Genomic DNA, 17940 nt, shown 5'->3' on the forward strand with positions numbered 1-17940 from the left:
TGGGTCACTTGGCTGACATGGCCTGGGCTTGGTTCATTGCACCTGTTCTCACTCACATTTCTGAAGTGTGCTGGTGTATATAGCTGGTGGTGGCTGGTCTGTGTTGCCAACAGCTAGGACGGGTAGAAGGGCCCAGGGCTTCTCTCCGGTGGGCTGGGGTCTCTGATCTTCCTTAGTCCAGGCTTATTCACATGGCAGTGGAAGTTCCCAAGAAAGACAATGGGAGCAGGTAAGACTTCTTGACTCTTGGCTCAGAACTGACACATTGTCACTTCCATGGCATTTTTCTGACTAACATAAACCATAAGGTTAGTGCACATTTACAGGTGAGGAAGTAGACTTCACTTCTTGATGTGAAGAGCTACAAAATATTGCAGAATCCATGGAAACAGGTAATAATGCGGAATTGGGGAAATTTTGGCCACTAAATGATAGCTAGATAGGCCGATATGATTCTTTCTGAAACATTTTGCAACATATATTTTCAAGTTAGGCAGTTTAAAGTTTCTTAAAGTCAGGAGAGTCATAGTAGTAGACTGTTCATCTTTCTAGAAAATCCTCAGAACAAACATAACAGAGACATGCCATTTGCCTAAGGAATAGCAGATTATTGGCTTATTTATATCTTTTCAAAAGAAGTGTTAGCTTCCCTGGTGACCCTAAAGGCTCTTTGCTTCTTTCCACAGTTTATAAATGACAACCAGAGCTTTTTTTCTAACGCTGTCTTCCCTGGAAACTGCGACAGATGCAACTAACTATATCAGAACAGGAGCTGCAAAACTGCCACTATGCCAGCTATCCAAACAAAAGCCCTGAAGCTCCTGTTTCATGTTAAACCTTAGTGGTCAGTATCCCCTAGTGTTGAAGGCCTCTCTCTTCCCTACTTGCCCTCTTCCAGCTAGTAATACTAACCCCATTCCAGGGCTCAGTGGGCATGAGTGCCCATTGAACAGTGGAGATATAGAACACCTCTGCTGTTGGAGAAGGTTAGGTCTAAAGCTACCTGACCTGGAGAGAGAGGGCCCGTTCAGGTGGGACGCTGACCAACTCCAGACACCTGAGAGAAAGATGATTGTCCAGAATGGACATTGTGACTCATGTAGTGTGGCCCTCTTCTCCCAAGTACAAATTCACTCAGTGACATTAGGCAACTTATTTCTTTGAGCACTAGTTGATTCTTGAGGAGAATGAGAGTTAGATCAGGCCCCTGAAACTCTTGTGCATGAATCATCTGGAGATCTTGTGAAAATATAAATTCTGGTACAGTAGATGGTTGAGGCCTGAGATGCTACATATGTAACCAGCTCTCAGGTGATGCCAATGATACTGATGCTTCTGGTCCATGGACCTCTCTGACTAGGAAAGAATTCAGGCACAGAGTCATTGAATACTGCCTGCCACGGAAAGGACCCTTCCAAATTCCTTATTGCAATCTTGTCTCTAAGGTCTTGTCTAAGAGCTCCTAGAATCCCTGAGGTTGGAGAAAAGCCCCATTCCCATTAGCAAAGGGGCCCTAGTGCCCAAGGCTCTGTAAGAATTTAATAGTCTTTTGAATTGTTGTATAAAACAACAAAATGACTTAAGAGTAACTTCACAGTTTCCTTGTAAGGAAAGGTTTGCTTCTTGTCTAATGGCCTATATGAAGTGAAGAGCTCTTACAGTTCCTATATTCCACTCAGTAGAGACTGACTAATCTTTACATTTACTTTAAATGATCTCCCAAGGCCACTCTCTTCAAATGTTAATTGTACAGTAAAATATGGGTACTCCTAATACCATGGCTATTCTTTTTTTTTAATTTTAATTTTTATTATTTTTTAATAATAAATTTATTTTTTATTGGTGTTCAATTTGCCAACATACAGAATAACACCCATGGCTATTCTTACTTAAAATTGGCAAGTGAACAGAGAAGCAGCACAAAATCATATACCAGTGAGACTGCCCCAGTAGCTGGATGACTCTAGATTTCTCCATGTAGTTAAGAACAGTGGCTAGTAGGAAAGTACACTACATATGTATACTGTATATGTATGTGTGTGTGTATAACATATACTGTAATACCAATGTAGTGTACTTCCACCAAGTCTCACAGTGTGCTCTCTAGTCCATAGATCATTAGTCTTGAATCTAAGACCTGCTGCTTTCTCATGAACCAAGTGATGGGTGCTTTTAGTGAGCAGTACTACCAGATGTGGTGCTATCGCCTCTTTAATGTGGGCCATTCATTTTGTCCTAAATGGGTGGGCAGGTTTTCTGCATTTGCAACTTGGATTTCAAGGCTGGGAATAGTAATGCTAAGGAAGCCAGAGTACAAAAGAAAAGAATAAAAGGGCAAAGGACTAAAACCAACAGGGAAAGGCAATTTACAAGGTGTATTAATGTATACTACCCAGAAGGAGGGATTTATTACACTTTCAAGGTTGTGTTTTGTTTTTGTGTTTTTTTTTTTTTTTCATGAAAGGTAAGGGGGAAAGAACTGATATTTGTCAGTCTGAATTGGATAAGTTCAATTGCAAAGAATAAAGGGAGCTTTTAGAAAGTGGGCAGCTGCGGCAGAGCCTGAAGCCATGGTACTTGATACTGCAATATACTCTCAGTGATTCTGGGCAGCTTTTGAGAACAGCAGGCGAGGCATTCAGGGCAGAGAACAATGGCAAATGTCAAGAATGAGAAAGAATACAGAGTTTAAAAGACTGTTGATTGACAAGTAGGACAGATCAAAGAGAGAAATTCATATCAAGTATTTATAATTCTAATTCTAATAGAACTCAGCAACCATAAAAGAAGGAAACTAACAACAAGAAAGCTGATGGCTTTCAATCTTAAAAACAGGAGAAACTGGTCTGTGACTCAAACTTCATCATTTCATCCATTCTGATTTTTTCCCACTGTCTATTTTGTTATTCAACTAATCATTGAAAAGGAAGCTTAAATGTGCTTGAATGTCTGCCTTAAAAATTATATTTCTTTGCCTTAAAAAAGTGGAAGTATTTTTGGGGAAGCCCAAGATGGGGTTCATGTACAATCCACTACAAATCAGGCATCAGAGACCATGTCTAAGCATGAGCTTTTATGATCTGCGGAGTGTGTTTTGGGAGAAGTGGTGTTCTGAAAATGCATCACCTGTGCCCACTGGGCTTGCTTTCACTTCCTTCCATTCTCTTCTCCACAGAGGTATTGATATGCAGAACTTCCTCATGGTAGATTGGAAGGTAGGACTGAAGGAAGAACCCTGTTTTTGGAAACTTGCTGGGGCTTGCTCGGGACCAGGGTGGTTTAGAAGCCCAGAGAGAAATGTTGAAATCAGTCATTGCAAAAGAGCTGTTGCAATAAGTAATGAATAAAAACTGAAAGAAAATCTCTTTCCTCCCCAAAGTAAAAACCTACCATAGAACTTGTCTAAACAGCTCCTTATAACAGAACTTTTGAAAGACAGCATAAACTCAAGTGCTTCCCACAGCCAAGGCCAGAACCTCTGGCCATTATCAATTGATTCATTCATTCAGGAAGTATCTATCAAGACACAGTATGTGGCAAGCACAGCCATGGACAGGTCTAAGGAACAAGAACATGATGACTCCCTTCAGAGTCCTCAGACATCAATTCACATGTCACCTCCTCAGAGAGTCATTGTCTGACAGTTCAGACTTACCTCTTCCTACCTCTGTCATTCTCTGTCCTGGTTATTTCCATCATAGCCCTTGATAGACTTGAATTGTGTCATTTTCTTAATAATACCCATTACTGTGAAAGACCGTCTGAATTATTCACTGTTGTATGCCCAGTCTTTAGAACAATGCCCGTATATAATAGCATCTCAAGAAAATGTTTATTAAGGAAATGAAGATAGGACAAACCATCCTACTGCCTTCCTGTTCAGATACAATATCATAAACAAAAAGAAAACTGTAAAACAGTAAGTGAAAGATGTGTAAGAAAAATCATTAGATTACTATAGGAATTAAATTTTTAAAAGATCACTTTAGAATAAGACCATTGGAGAATACTCTCCCCAATTCCTAAAACTTTCCAGTTTTTTTTTTGGATTCAAATCAATGTTTTGTGAAAGAACTCAAATAATTGTGAAAGCAATAGCTAACTCTTTAATCAAAATGATATTCTGGCAATAACATGTTGTAGTCAATAGAAAATGATAGAGTCTAGAAATTATCCAAAATACATGTGAGAATTGAATATGTCTCAAAGGAGGCATTTTAAGGCAGTGAAGAAGTGTTAGGCTATTTAATAAAAAGTAATAAAAAGTACCATGAAAATTTTATCTTTCTTAAAATAAAGTTTATCTCTTTCTTACTCTTTATCCCAATTCAAGTTACACATTATATTACTTTTAATTAAAATTAAATTCTACAAGAGAACATTGGTAATTTATAATGTAATTTGTGCTGGGATACTTACAGTATTTTCTTAACAAGATTTCAATATCTAAAGAACAAAGTCAGAAGAGATAATCAGCAGGGAAAATATTTGTAATATGTATTATAGAGAGATAAATTCCTCAGTATATAAAGAAGTTTTATTAATAAGAAACATAAATGAATAGAAAAGTGAAGCAAGGAGCTAAACAGGGAAATAAATACAAAGAGTTTACAATAAATGAAGTTCAATATTATATGTAAGAAATTGAAAAATGCAATATAGCAATATGATTTCTTACCTTAAAAATGACAGGAAAAATTGGAGGTTTTCATTACGTGATGTTTGATGAGGCTATGGGAAAAATATACATTCAAGCATTAAGTATAAAAATGAATTTCTATGATTTTTGGGGGGTAATTTGGCAACATCTATGAAAATCAAAGCAGGTTTCCTTAGTCCCACTAAACTGCTGTACAGTATCTCTTATGTATACTTCCATGTATACAAAAGCATGATAATGGTGAGACAGAGAGAGGAAGAGAAGAAAGGGTGAAAGAGGAGGAGGAGAAAGGACATAAAGGAGAAGAGGAAGCAGCAGCTTCTAACTGTTCATTTATAGAGACTGTTTATCTACACAGTTGAATGATACACAACAGTCAAAGGAAGTAGCTTTGTGGATGTTGACATAGAAAGATATCTGGAATATCAGAAAAAGGTAAGATAGGAACTGTGTTAAAAACCGTATTAAAAAGAAAATATCCACATATTCTGGACAAATAGATAAGAAATTTTACTGGTTATTATTTGATTGTCATTTAGCTAGAAACCCATCCTGCTATACTCTGCTCTGATCATGGAGCTGGGATACTTCAAAACATACAAAACGGCTCTCCTTTGCCGTTTGGCTCCCTGTTAAATTCTGGTGATAGATCACTCATCATGGTTCTCTTTGGGAAATAAGACTGGAGCCTATGATGGTAGAGATAATGCTTCCTTTAAAACAGAAGTCACACCAGCAGAAGTTCAGAATGCTGGACTTCTAATAGATGTGTGTGCAACAATCATCTTCCCAGTTCCCAAACCCAGGAAGTATCCATGGCATCGTCTTTTTAGGGACATTCCTTAACTTTCTCCAGATTTGATATCAGCATAGGCAGGCATACCAGTTGGATAAAGTTATAAATAGGCTGGACTAGTGAAAGAAAAACTTCCAGTTACAAAAAGGAGTTAATTTAAGAATACCAGTCAAATATTTTAGCCATTAAAAGACAAATAACAGGTATTAAGGCAGTGCTTTTCAAATATTTTTAACCCACAGGGAAAATACATATTTTTCGTTATAACTATGAACATACAAAGAGAAACAAAAGTTTTATCAAACAACACCTTAACCTTATTACATAAATTCACTTTGATATATTCCATTCCATTATAATTGGAAAAATAACCCCCTAACTTTATTTCACAGTCTATAATGGCATGAAACCTACAATTTGAACAACACTAACATAAAATAATACATATAGACTCTCTTATCAGATTGACCTCAGTCCTAAATGCAGGCTGACCCACTTAAGATTGAGTTAATTCTCTAAATTTTGCCTCATCTGTAAAATGGGCCATTTAAACCTTAAATGATTGAAGAATGAACTTGTACAATGTGTGTAAAGTGTGTAATGTGCTTGGCCCATGGTTGACATCAGTGGTTGACTTTTTTATTTATTAAAGATTCGCTGAAGGAAGTAGATGTGGTTCTACTTGCCTGCTACACTCATGTAGCTTGCCTTCATGTAGCTTCTCACTGTGCATTCAGTAAGCTGAAAACTGACTTGTTCATGCCATCAGGCCATAGAGAGGGGCAAATTCACCATTGCTTCTAACAGTCTGTCAAAGAGACTGAGGAGCCTGTTAGCACAAAGGCAGTAGAGAGGAAGGTATGTAAACACGAGAACCCATTTGTTACGGAGCCTGATTCTCTTATGGCAGTGGTTCTCAACCACGGATGATTGTGTCCTCTAGGGAATAGTTTTGGTTAGGGATGCTACTAGCACCTAGTGGGTAGAGGCCAGGGATGCCACTAAACATCCTACAATGCACAGGATAGACCCCTACAACCAAAAATTATCTGTCCCTAAGTTTCTTATAGAGCCCAGTTTGAGAAATCCTGTGTTATGGGAACTGAACCACTTTGATTACTGGTGATTTGAGGTATCTTAAGAGTCTTGATGAGGGAGTCATTCTCACATGCTTGAGCAAGTCTCCAAAGCTCCCAGTTTCAGTTTTCTCATTTGCAAAATGGGTATAATAATATCTGCCCACCTCTATAATTGGTTGAGACGTGCAAATCAATCCAAAGATGAAAAGCTTCAAGAATTAGAACTAGGTGGCTAATTTCAATAGGTACTTTGTTATTATTATTATTATTAGCCTTTTCACAAAATAAAAATTGCCAGCAAACATCAAAGATTTTGTTACTTAAAAGAGATATATCAAAAATACAACATTGGTATAATTATGGCACCAGCACCCAATTTTCATTACTGAGAATATATGGCTCATTTGGAGGGTTTGCATTATAACATCACGGTTTCAGAAGGGAATCAAAATTAAATTAGTGTCTTAATAGTGCCAACATTCCAAATACCTGATGTAAAAATAAACAAAGAATATATTATGGTTACACATTATTCATTCTGTTTATAGATACTTCCCTTTTCAATACTGTCCTGGACCCAGGGAGCCAATAAAGCAAACCATGCCAAGAATTACAAATTGTGTCTTGCTCAGTACTTGACAATTTCCCTGAAATTATCAGGGTTAATTTAAAACCCAACTTGCCAGTAGCTGTTACAGAACATTGTGAGCATAAGTTGTTGGTTTCTTTTTCTTCTGTATGCTCACACCTTGGTCTTGGTGCCTCTTTTAGAGAACAATTTGTTTTGTAGCTTCATGAATTATGAACTATTCATAATGAATTCATTATGTTCATTCATTCATCATGAACTGTTCATAATTCAGAATATTCAGCTATTCTGTTCATCTCCTGTGTAAGCCCAGCACATACTCTGATTGTGAGTCCAGAGAGAAGATGATCTTGCCTTAAAGCTCCAAGTTGTAGCTTTGCAAAGAGCGTGCCATGTAACCAGGTGAACTAAATTCTGTGAGCGTTTCTCAAGAGAGCTCTCCTCATCACTTTCAGTCTTTCCTTGCTTTCTGCCATCTGTGCAGAGATAATTGGTGAACACTTCTGGAAGGAAATGAATATGGCCCCTGCCCTTATGTAACTTATACTCTCAGTGCCACCAGTAATTTGAAAACTGCTGCTGGATTATGCCATCAGGTCATAATCAAAGCCACATTTACCATAGATCTCTGTACTTTTTTGAAGTCTGAGGACCCCATTAGCCTTTTCAGTGGAATGTCACAGGATCAGAGCAAACCTCACAGTGCAGAGTAAAAAGTAAGAGTGATTTCCTCAGTCTCTGCTGTGGGAGGAAAAAGGCTGTGTGCTAGGGAGTGTGGAGCTTGAACAATCAATGTGGGTGAGGATGGCAGTAGGACCAAATTTAAGAGCTGATAGATTATTGACCTTTAGAATTTATTTAAGCCAAAGGACTTTCTTTGAGCTAAGCCATTCTTTGAGACTCTTTCCAAAAATCTGATTATAACATAAACAAGGACAATCTTGATAAGTACAACCAAGACTTAAGTCAGTGTTTAATTAAGCACTAAATCCTGTAATCTAGTGGATTCTGGGATTATAGGGATGAAAAAACTTGGCTTCTATCCTCAAAAAAAAATTCATGAGGATTCAAGGATGTCTATAGATAATGACCTAAAGTGGGATAAGTGCTAGTACAGGGATATGAGAGCATGGACTGTGTCTGGAAGTATCATAGAATTGATGATGTTTGAAAGTAGATTTAGGACAAGGAATAACCAGCACAAGGGCACGTGGTCATGAATTGCAGAAACAGAGAAGCATGACTCCTATCAGGGGTTGATGATGGAGATGTTGGCAGGGTTAGAGCTTGAAGAACCATATATTCCGGGGTATGACATTTTGCTTTCATAGAATGTGTCAGTAGTTCCAAACTTTGACATTTTATGTGCTGATATATTGTCCCAAATTAAGTGGGGTGCTCACATAGGGTGTCTTTTCTTTCTTTTGTCATTTCATGGATTAGGAAATTAATTTGCCATCTACCATGATAATATGTAATAAAAATTCCTACTGAATATCTCATATCTTGTTCTTAATTACCTGAACACACTTAAAACTACACTTGCAGCCTCCTTTAATTTAGATCAGGCTGTGTATCTTATTCTGGCCAATAATCTGGATTACAGGCCACTTCACGGCTGAGACAGAAAATAGTTCTAGTGTATCTTGCAACTCTCTCTACAGTGACCCTGACTGGCCACATGTTTTAGGTGGCATTGCTACAATATTTAAGTAAGTACAAGTGTATCTTGGAGATATTGTGAGTTTGATTCCAGGGTGTCACAATAAAACAAACATTGCAGTAAAGTAAATCAAATGATTTTTTTGGGTTTCCCAGTGCATATAAAAGGTATGTGTAGTCAAATGTGTTAATACCATTTTATATAAAAAAGTGTACATACCTCAATTAAAAAATACTTTATTGCTGAAAAAAATGTTAACCATCATCTAAAGGTTGGTGAATTGTAATCTTTTTGCTGGTGGAGGGTCTTGCCTTGTTATTGATGGCTGCTGACTGACCAAGGTGATGGTTGTTGAAGGCTGAGGTGGCTGTGGCAATTCCTTAAATAAGACATTGGTGAAGTTTGCCACATTGACTGACTCTTCCTTTTATAAAGGATTTCTCTGTAGCATCTGGTGCTGTTTGGTAGCATTTTATCCATGGCACAACTTCTTTCAAAATTGGAGTCCGTTCTCTCAAACTCTGCTGCTTTATCAACTAAGTTTATGTAAGATTCTAAACCCGTTGTCATTTCAGCAATTTTCATGGTGTCTTCACCAGGAGTAGGTTCCATCTCAAAATCATTTTCTTTGTTCATCTTAAGGAGTGACTCCTCATCCATTAAAGTTTTATTGTGAGATTGTAACAATTTAGTCATCTTTAGGCTCCACTTCTAGTTCTCTTGCTATTTCCACGTCTGCAGTTACTTTCTCCACTGAAGTCTTGAACCCCTCAAAGTCATCCATGAGGGCTGGAATCAGCTTCTTCCAGACTTCTGCTCATGTTGATATTTTGATCTCTTCCCATGAATCACAAATATTCTTGATGGAATTTAGGGTGAATCCCCTCCAGAAGGTTTTCAATTTATGTTGCCTAGATCCAGCAGAGGAATCACTGTCTATGGAAGCTATAGCCTTACAAAATATGTTTCCAAACAATAAGACTTGAAAGTTAGAATTACTGCTTGATCCATGGGCTGCAGAAGGATATTGTGTTAGTAGGCATGAAAACAACAATAATCTTCTTGAACATTGCCATCAGAGCTCTTGGATGACCAGCTGCATTGTCAATAAGCAGTAATGTTTTGAAAGGAATCTTTTTCTCGGCAGTAGATCGCAACAGTGGGCTTCAGGTATTCAGTAAACCATGTTGTATACAGATAGGCTGTCATCCAGGCTTTGTTGTTCCATTTATAGAGCACAGAGTAGACTTAGCATAATTTTTAAAGGCCCTAGGATTTTCTTAATGGTAAATGATCAGTGGCTTAACTTCAAGTCCCCCCTGCACTGGTCCCTAACAAGAGGGTCAGCCTGGTCTTTTGAAGCTTTGAAGCCAGGCATTGACTTCTCATCTCTAGCTATGAAAGTCCTAGATGGCATCTTCTTCTAATATAAGGCTATTTCATCTACACTGAAAATCTCTTGCTTAGTGTAGTCACCTTTATTAATTAACTAACTAGATCTTCTGGACGACTTGCTGCAGCTTCTCTGACAGCTCTCACTGTTTTACTTGAACTTTTATGTTATGGAGATGCTTTTTTACTTAAACCTCATGCACCAATCTTTGCTAGCTTCAGTCTTTTCTTCTGCAGCCTTCGTAGAATTAAAGAGAGTTAGAGCCTTCCTTTGGTTTATGCTTTTGCTTGAGGGAATGTTGTGGCTGGTTTGATCTTCTCTCCAGACTACTCAATTTCTCTGTATTAGCAATAAGGCTATTTTGCTTTTTTATTATTCATATGTTTACTGGAGTAGCACTTTTAATATCCTCCATGAATTTTTTTCTTTGCATTCACAACTTGGAAAACTGACATAGAGCCTTGCTTCCAGCCTATCTCTACTTATGACATGGCTTCCTCATTAAGCTTAATAATTTCTAGCTTTTGATTTTAATTGAAATATATATGACTTTTGCCTTTACTTGAACACTTAGAGGCATTGTAGGGTGATTAACTGACTTCATTTCCATATCATTGTGTCTCAGAGATTAGGCCTGAGGAGAGGGAGAGACACAAGGAAAATGCCAGTTGGTGGAGCAGTCCGAACATGTACATTTATCAATTAAGTTTGCCATCTTATATAGGTGTGGTTCATGGTATTCCTGAATGATTACAATAATAGCATCAAAGATCACTGATCACAGAGAACCATAACAAATATAATAATAATGGGAAAGTTTCAAATACTTTAAGATTTATCAAAATGTAATACAGAGACAAAAAATGAGCAAATGCTATTAGAAAAATGACACCAATAGACATGTTGGATGCAAGATACCACAAACTTTCAATATGTAAAAAAGAAAAAAATGTAAAAAAGATAGTATCGATGAAGTACAACAAAACAATGTATGCCAATAATCTAAAGTCCTACATCACTGCTTGGAAATATGGATCTTGGGAATGCCCACTAGGTCAGCAGCAAACTTTTTGTAAGAGATCAACTTTCATGTTAAGCCTTTACAATTTGGGAGTTTGTTACTACACCTGAGCAAGCCTCTCCCGACTAATACACAGTAGTTTTATAAAGAGAAATTGCAAATTTTTTAAACCAGAAAAAAATAATCCTATAATAATGGGTAATCCTTTGAATTCAATAAGTTTAATACAATAAAGAAGTCCATATGTCTTATATTTTTTCATTTGATTTCAAATTAAGCTAAGGTCAACATTATTCATTAAACTAGAATATAGATGGAAATAGGGGCAATGAAGGGCTTCTAGTGGGAGTTGATTGTACCACGATTAGTTTTATATTTAGAAAGACCAATCTACTGCTTGTCAAGAGTGAGTTGAAGATACCACTGAGAAAAGATGATGTCAAAGTTGTTTTAGAGGAGCCATGGATGCGATCAACGTAGTGTGTAGAAAGAGAAAACGTGACTTACTGCCAGGAAGGATTGGCTCCAAATCTAGCCATAATGGCATCTCTCCAGAAGATGCCATTTTTTAAAAAAAAATGCCAGTTTTTGTGTGCTGCCACTACTGTCTATTCTCATTGGACATCTACTTAACTCATTACATCAGTTGGACCCTCTGTCATCCTAAGCTCCAGTGCTATCAAGAGAACTACCTAACTTGCTATACAGCATGAATTATTCTAAATCAAAAAGCTTAATGTGGAAGCATTCTAAGAGGAATGTCTAGTCTGTGTTTTATCTGTTGATTACAAATGTTGGCTCTCCTATCTAGACAGTGTAGTTTTGAAAAATGTTTTGAAAACATACATATAAACATACAGGATTGTAATCACAGAGTTTTATTTTAATAAAATACAAATATTATTCTCCAAGTAGCAAAGGACTTGTAATTTAGTGTCTTAGGAGAGTAGTGCTTTCCAGTGGATATCAAATAGCAACTGTGTTACTGGATATGGGCTCTGGATTCTTAACTCTAGATTTTGAAGCGTTTGGGCGAAAAGGTGTGAATACCAATAGGAAACCATATTTAATTGGCCATAAACAGATTGCCTTCTACCCATAGTACTCTTACCTTTCTAGCTGAGTCCAGGAGAGAAGCAAAATGCCTTCTGGACATTTTGAACTGTACGTTTTCTCTTGCCACCTTGACAGCCAAAATTCTGTATAGGTTGGGGATGTGGATGGGAAATCCTAACTGTCATACCAGTTCTAGTTTTATTATTTCATTTGAAGGAAGCATGGCCAGTATTGTGTCAGCACTGACAAGAGATCTTAATTCTTAATCTCATTGTGAAAATAGGAAACTGTTTTCAGTTGGAAATTTTATCAGTTGGAAATGATAAAAGAGCAAAATGGTTTGTTTTGTTTTTTTGTGGTTTGTGTGTGTGTGTGTGTGTGTGTGTGTGTGTGTGTTGTTTTGTTTTGAGAGAGAGAACATGCACGGGAGTGGGGAGGAGAGAGAATCTTAAACGGGCTCCATGCTCAGCACAGAGCCTAATGTGGGGGCTTGATCTCTCAACCCTGAGATTATGACCTGTGCCATAATCAAGAGTTGGATGCTAATCAACTGAGCCACCCAGGCACCTTGGAAATTTGGTTTTAATGCATCCTTATCACCTAATTTCTCTTGCATCCTTTCATATATACTTTGCTCTTGCTAAATGGTCATTCTCTCAGCTTAGAAGGTCTTTTCCATCTGTGTATCTTTGTGTGTATGTTTGTACACATACACACTAAATATGGCACTCCACCCCACTATCCTTGCTATTTCACACTCATTGGTTCATCTTCCAACTGTTTGCACCTACCTCTGTTTGTCTGAGGGATTTCTCTGGCCAGAAGCCTGTTCTAACTTTTCACAAGCAGGCAGAAAGTGCCAGAGAATTCATACTATCTCCCTCAGGGGCAAGCTAAGCCTATTGGCATGAATGGGGTACAAAAAACAACAGCTTTTTCATCCTTTGGGGAGAATTTGTCTAAGGCACTTTTTCAGCATGCTTTCCAGGGCTTTTCACTGGGATATAAGTTGCCCCAGGTGCTCTTATTATTTATCCTTTATTGACTAACTTCCCTTCCTATCTTCTGTACTTTTCTACTGGTGTTTCCTCTACCTCCTAAATAAATTACTTGCACTTGACTACTTATATGTATCAAGGTTACTTCTGGAGGAACCCAAACTAACATACATGCACAGTTTAATTAGAGCTTCTGAGAGGAAGCTTCTTCTGATGACTCCTGAAGAAAAAAATTTCTTCACCATTTTAATTCCCAGAGCACACAGTGTGTGCTAGGGCTCCCTACTTGGAATCAGCCAGTGGGTTTAAATCTTTCGCTCTGGCCATGATTTAGATGCCTCACCTTGGTCAAGTCAATTTAACTTTCAAAGTCTCAACTCCCTTATCTGTGAAATGGTGATACCAATACCCACTTCAGAGATAGTGAATGAATTTTCGTGAAGAGTAAATAAGATTATACATAGAACGTATGTAGTATAGCACTGGGCATATACTATAATATCAATGGATGTCACTGCTATTATTAGAATAATTTCTATTATGTGTCACTAGATTATGTACATATACACAGAAGAGTCATGCCAACCTAAAAATAATCCACATCTAAAAATACTTACCTTTAGGATGGTGTCTATACCACCAACCTGGGAGTCTTTGCTGGCAGATATTTAGGCTGTGTATTTAAAGTCAGTATCATGGAAACAATGAGCAGTTCTACATAAGTCATGTGAACCAAATGTAAATGACAATGTTTAGCTTGAAATATATAGCTTATTTTGCTTCCTGGAGCCATTTTTATTTACCATGTGAGGGAAGGATAGAAACAAGATGGGAAAAAAAAAACTCTACTTCTCTCCACCAAGTAGAATTTAACTTATTCCTTGAGTCTAGTGATCAAAGTAATTGGAAAACTGGAATAGTAAATTTGTGAAGCAATATTAAGTATAAAAATATTTTTGAATAAAGCATTTAAAAAGTCATAATAATTTTTTATAAATTTATTTTTTATTGGTGTTCAATTTGCCAACAAGTCATAATAATTTTATTAAAACCATGTTGCTTAGAGAAAAAAGAATCTCTGATATTATGAAAATACCATCACTCTGTTGTGTCTGTTGGTTATTACATCTCTGACATATTGTCTTTGGAGCCATCTAAGAAGCAATGACAAGGTGGTAAGAACCTTCTATTAAATGCACTTTTTTGCAGATCAGGATGCAAATCCAGGCCGACTAAGTTATCTCTGGTTCTTAGGAAATATCAGAGGCAGAATTAAGAAAAAGCCCCCAATTCATTGTCTAGTGCTCTTCTCCCTAAAACTTAAGCCTACTCTTTTTCCTCAGTCATGGTCCATCTGGCAAAGATGTTAAATTATCTGTAGCATTCTTAAATTCTGCAGTGAAGACCATCCCCCCCAATATCGCTAATGGATTAAAAAATTGGTCTAATTATTTTTATTTTTTATTTTTTAATTATTTAAACTATTTTTGTTCTGATATCTTTGTTCTATATCCTGTTAGTGAGTCCAGTGATCATGCCACTTAAATGTCAAGCAATACTAGATTTCTTAAGGCTTGCTTTCAGTTCCCACATTTATCTCACATAGTCCAATAGAAGTTGTGTGTGTGTGTGTGTATTTTTTTAAGTTAGTGAATGTCTAAAAGTTGGATATCGTTCTAATACAAGTATAGTGTGTTCTACAGTGGTTTTCTTCTTCAAATATCTATAAGTATATCTGATTTATTGTGTTTGGAGATAGTCATAAGAATCTCCTTAGAAAATGTTTTTAATCTCCTATATAGTGAATAGCACCTAAGATGTCCCCTGATGACTCTCAACTACTGACATTCAGGCCCTGTACAAATCCTCTCTTCAAGAGTGTGGGTTGGACTTATTAACTCACTTCTAAGGGTTAGAATACATTAGAAACCATGAGATATCATTTATTAGATTGCTATAAATTAAGTTTGATTTTACTTTTCTCTCTCTTTCTCTTACCTTCCTCTTTACTTCCTTCCTTCAGATCGTTGTGCTTTTGGGGCAGTAGTTGACAGTAGTCCTACTGTCAGGTACTGAGTAGTTGAGTAGTCCTACATATAGACCCACATGACAAGCAACTGATTGATATATCTGACCAACAGCCAGTGAGGAATTCTTACCTGCTCTCATGAGAGTGAGGTTGGTAGCAAATCCTTTTTTTTTTTTTTTTTTTTAAGATTTTTATTTGTTTCTTCATGAGAAACACACAGAGAGAGAGAGAGAGGCAGAGACACAGGCAGATGGAGAAGCAGGCTCCATGCAGGGAGCTCGATGTGGGACTTGATCCTGGGTCTCTAGGATCACGCCCTGGGCTGAAGGCAGGCGCTGAACTGCTGAGCCACCCAGGCTACCCAGCAAATCCTTATCCAGTAGAGCCTTGAGGTGACAGTGGTCCTAGTCAACACCCTGATTTTGGCCTTATGAGAGACTGTGAGTCAGGGGCATCTAGCTTAAGCCATGCCTGGTCCTCTGACTTAGAGAAACTGTGAGATAATAAAGGCTTCTTGTTTTATGCCACTGAATTTCAAGGTTATTTGTTACATAGCAATAGATAACTAATAGACTCTGCTATGAGCATAGCCAGGCAAAGCTCTAATCAGCATCAACAATTAGTGTAAATACATGTACTTTCTTTTTAGCTGCATAGGTGAAATTCAGTAGAACAAATATGAAGTCTTATTCACATAGAAAGTGCATAGTGGATACTCTTCAAGAGTAATGTACCCATACCCGAGATGTTGAGAACTAATACATACTGGTGGCTCATAGCTTTCCTCCTCGTAAGAATTTCCCTCAGGGAACAAACTACCCTTGCCGAGAGCATGACAAATTAATTCAGGAACACAAGAGTCTGGCTCCCTTGCCTCAATTAGGACATTTTAGAAGACCATGCCAGTCCCAGAGCTACTCATGGGGTCAGCTGAGGCCTCTGTTGTTCACTGTATTAAGGGATCATATTTCCTCTCTGCCCAATCTTCCTTACTTTCTTACACATATATCTCCCATTGTATTTCTGGTTGAATTCTTTGTGCAGGGTATCATGTGCTAAAATCTTTCTAAGTAAGTAGATATATTTATCACAGAAAGCTCAATGGGTTTATTATTTCTTCAGGATAAAACCCAACTCAACCTTCTTTATTACTGTCAGCACGACCCTCACCCCTACCAACATGCTTATATCTTCAGCTTGTCACTCACACTGGTTAACTTTACCCAGAACTGGGGAAATGAAGTAGACTGGTAGATTTGGTGGCTGAGAGTCACTGAGCCACTGGCTGCTTTATCAGTCTTTAGAGTGGTTCTCACAGTTCTCGCCATGTCTGGAAGAGAATATAAAGCCATTCCTGACTCCATGTTTGGCTGGCCAAAGAAGCCCCCCCACCAAACTGAACATTATAGACAGGACTTATGTTGGACCCCCCCCCCCAAAAAAAAAGTTGTAGACAAGCTGTCACTCGCTCCTGAGCCTCTTGCTGTTTAAGTCAGCTGGCCTCTACCTCCATCTTAAGCAAATGGCCTTGTTTTCTCAGATTTTGTGAGAAACAATGTGAGATCATCTCTCACTTTTTTGACTAAGAATAAAGCAAAGGTTGGAAGGGATAAATACCTTAGAATACTAACCCACTAAATGCTTATAATACTCTAAGGATTTCTAAAAATGACCCCATTCAACAAATGAGGAAATTAAACTGAGAAAACGAGTAACTTGGATAAGTCCTACAAACTAGTCATGGTCTAAGAGAAAGTATCCCAAACTTGGAGATAATACAAAAGATCGCTATGTATCCTTTCAAAGTCCTGTGAGACTATTCTCTAAGAGGCCCACCCAGGATTATTTGATTCTTTAAGACAGGGGTTGATAAACTATGGCCTGCCAGCCAAATCTGACCCATAGCATGTTTTTATAGATAAAGTTTTATTGGAACATACCCTGTTCATTTGTTTATATGTTGTTTATGATTACTTTTGTGCTACAGTGGTATAGAGATGAGTAGTTGCAACAGATACCTATGTGGCCCACAAAGTCTCAAGTATTTACTAACTGGCAGTTTAGAGAAAAGGTTTATTGACCTCTGAATTACTATGTGCTCCTAATTAGGGATCAGACTTGAAGTTACTTGTTAACTCATAGTTTTATCTGATAGAGGTATAAATGACTTGTGTGGTTAAAAAGATAATAATAACCCCACAGGTTTCAGTCTTTATACTTGGGGAACAATAGCTGGTTTTGCACCTAACCTAGCAATTTTATTTCTAGTGTCTTTATTTCTTTCAGTGTCTGTATACATTTGGTCTCTCAAGTTATCTTTGAACCAGCTTTATTATCTTGATGATTTCTTCATTACTGAATCAAATAAATTTCTGACTCATGCTCACTATATATTTGTATCAGATTAGTGTTCTTAAGTTTGTGAAAATTATACTTTGACACAAGCAGAACTGTGATTTGAAAAAAAGGTATCTTATTTTAAAATCCATTTTTTCTGCTACCTCCTCATCTATGAAAATTAAAAAATATACATGTTGATGAACCCTCTGATTATGATGTTAAAATGGTAGGGCCAGAGATTGTCAAGATTGTTTCCCCTTCACTTCAGTTTGAGTTCTTTGGGCAAGAGCTCTTATGTAAGTCTAATAAACACATC

General features: G+C 37.4%; 1 long non-coding RNA gene across 1 annotated transcript in view; it reads left to right on the forward strand.

Annotated features, from left to right (window-relative positions):
- The first annotated feature begins 98 nt into the window (after positions 1 to 98).
- Positions 99 to 17940, forward strand: part of LOC144297931 (uncharacterized) — a 101164-nt gene continuing 83322 nt past the window's right edge. The window contains exon 1 of the long non-coding RNA XR_013364875.1: positions 99 to 229. This is a non-coding gene — a long non-coding RNA (uncharacterized LOC144297931). The remainder of the gene's footprint in view (positions 230 to 17940) is intronic.

The sequence above is a fragment of the Canis aureus genome, chromosome 26 (genome assembly GCF_053574225.1).
Source record: "Canis aureus isolate CA01 chromosome 26, VMU_Caureus_v.1.0, whole genome shotgun sequence".
Classification (NCBI taxonomy): domain Eukaryota; kingdom Metazoa; phylum Chordata; class Mammalia; order Carnivora; family Canidae; genus Canis; species Canis aureus.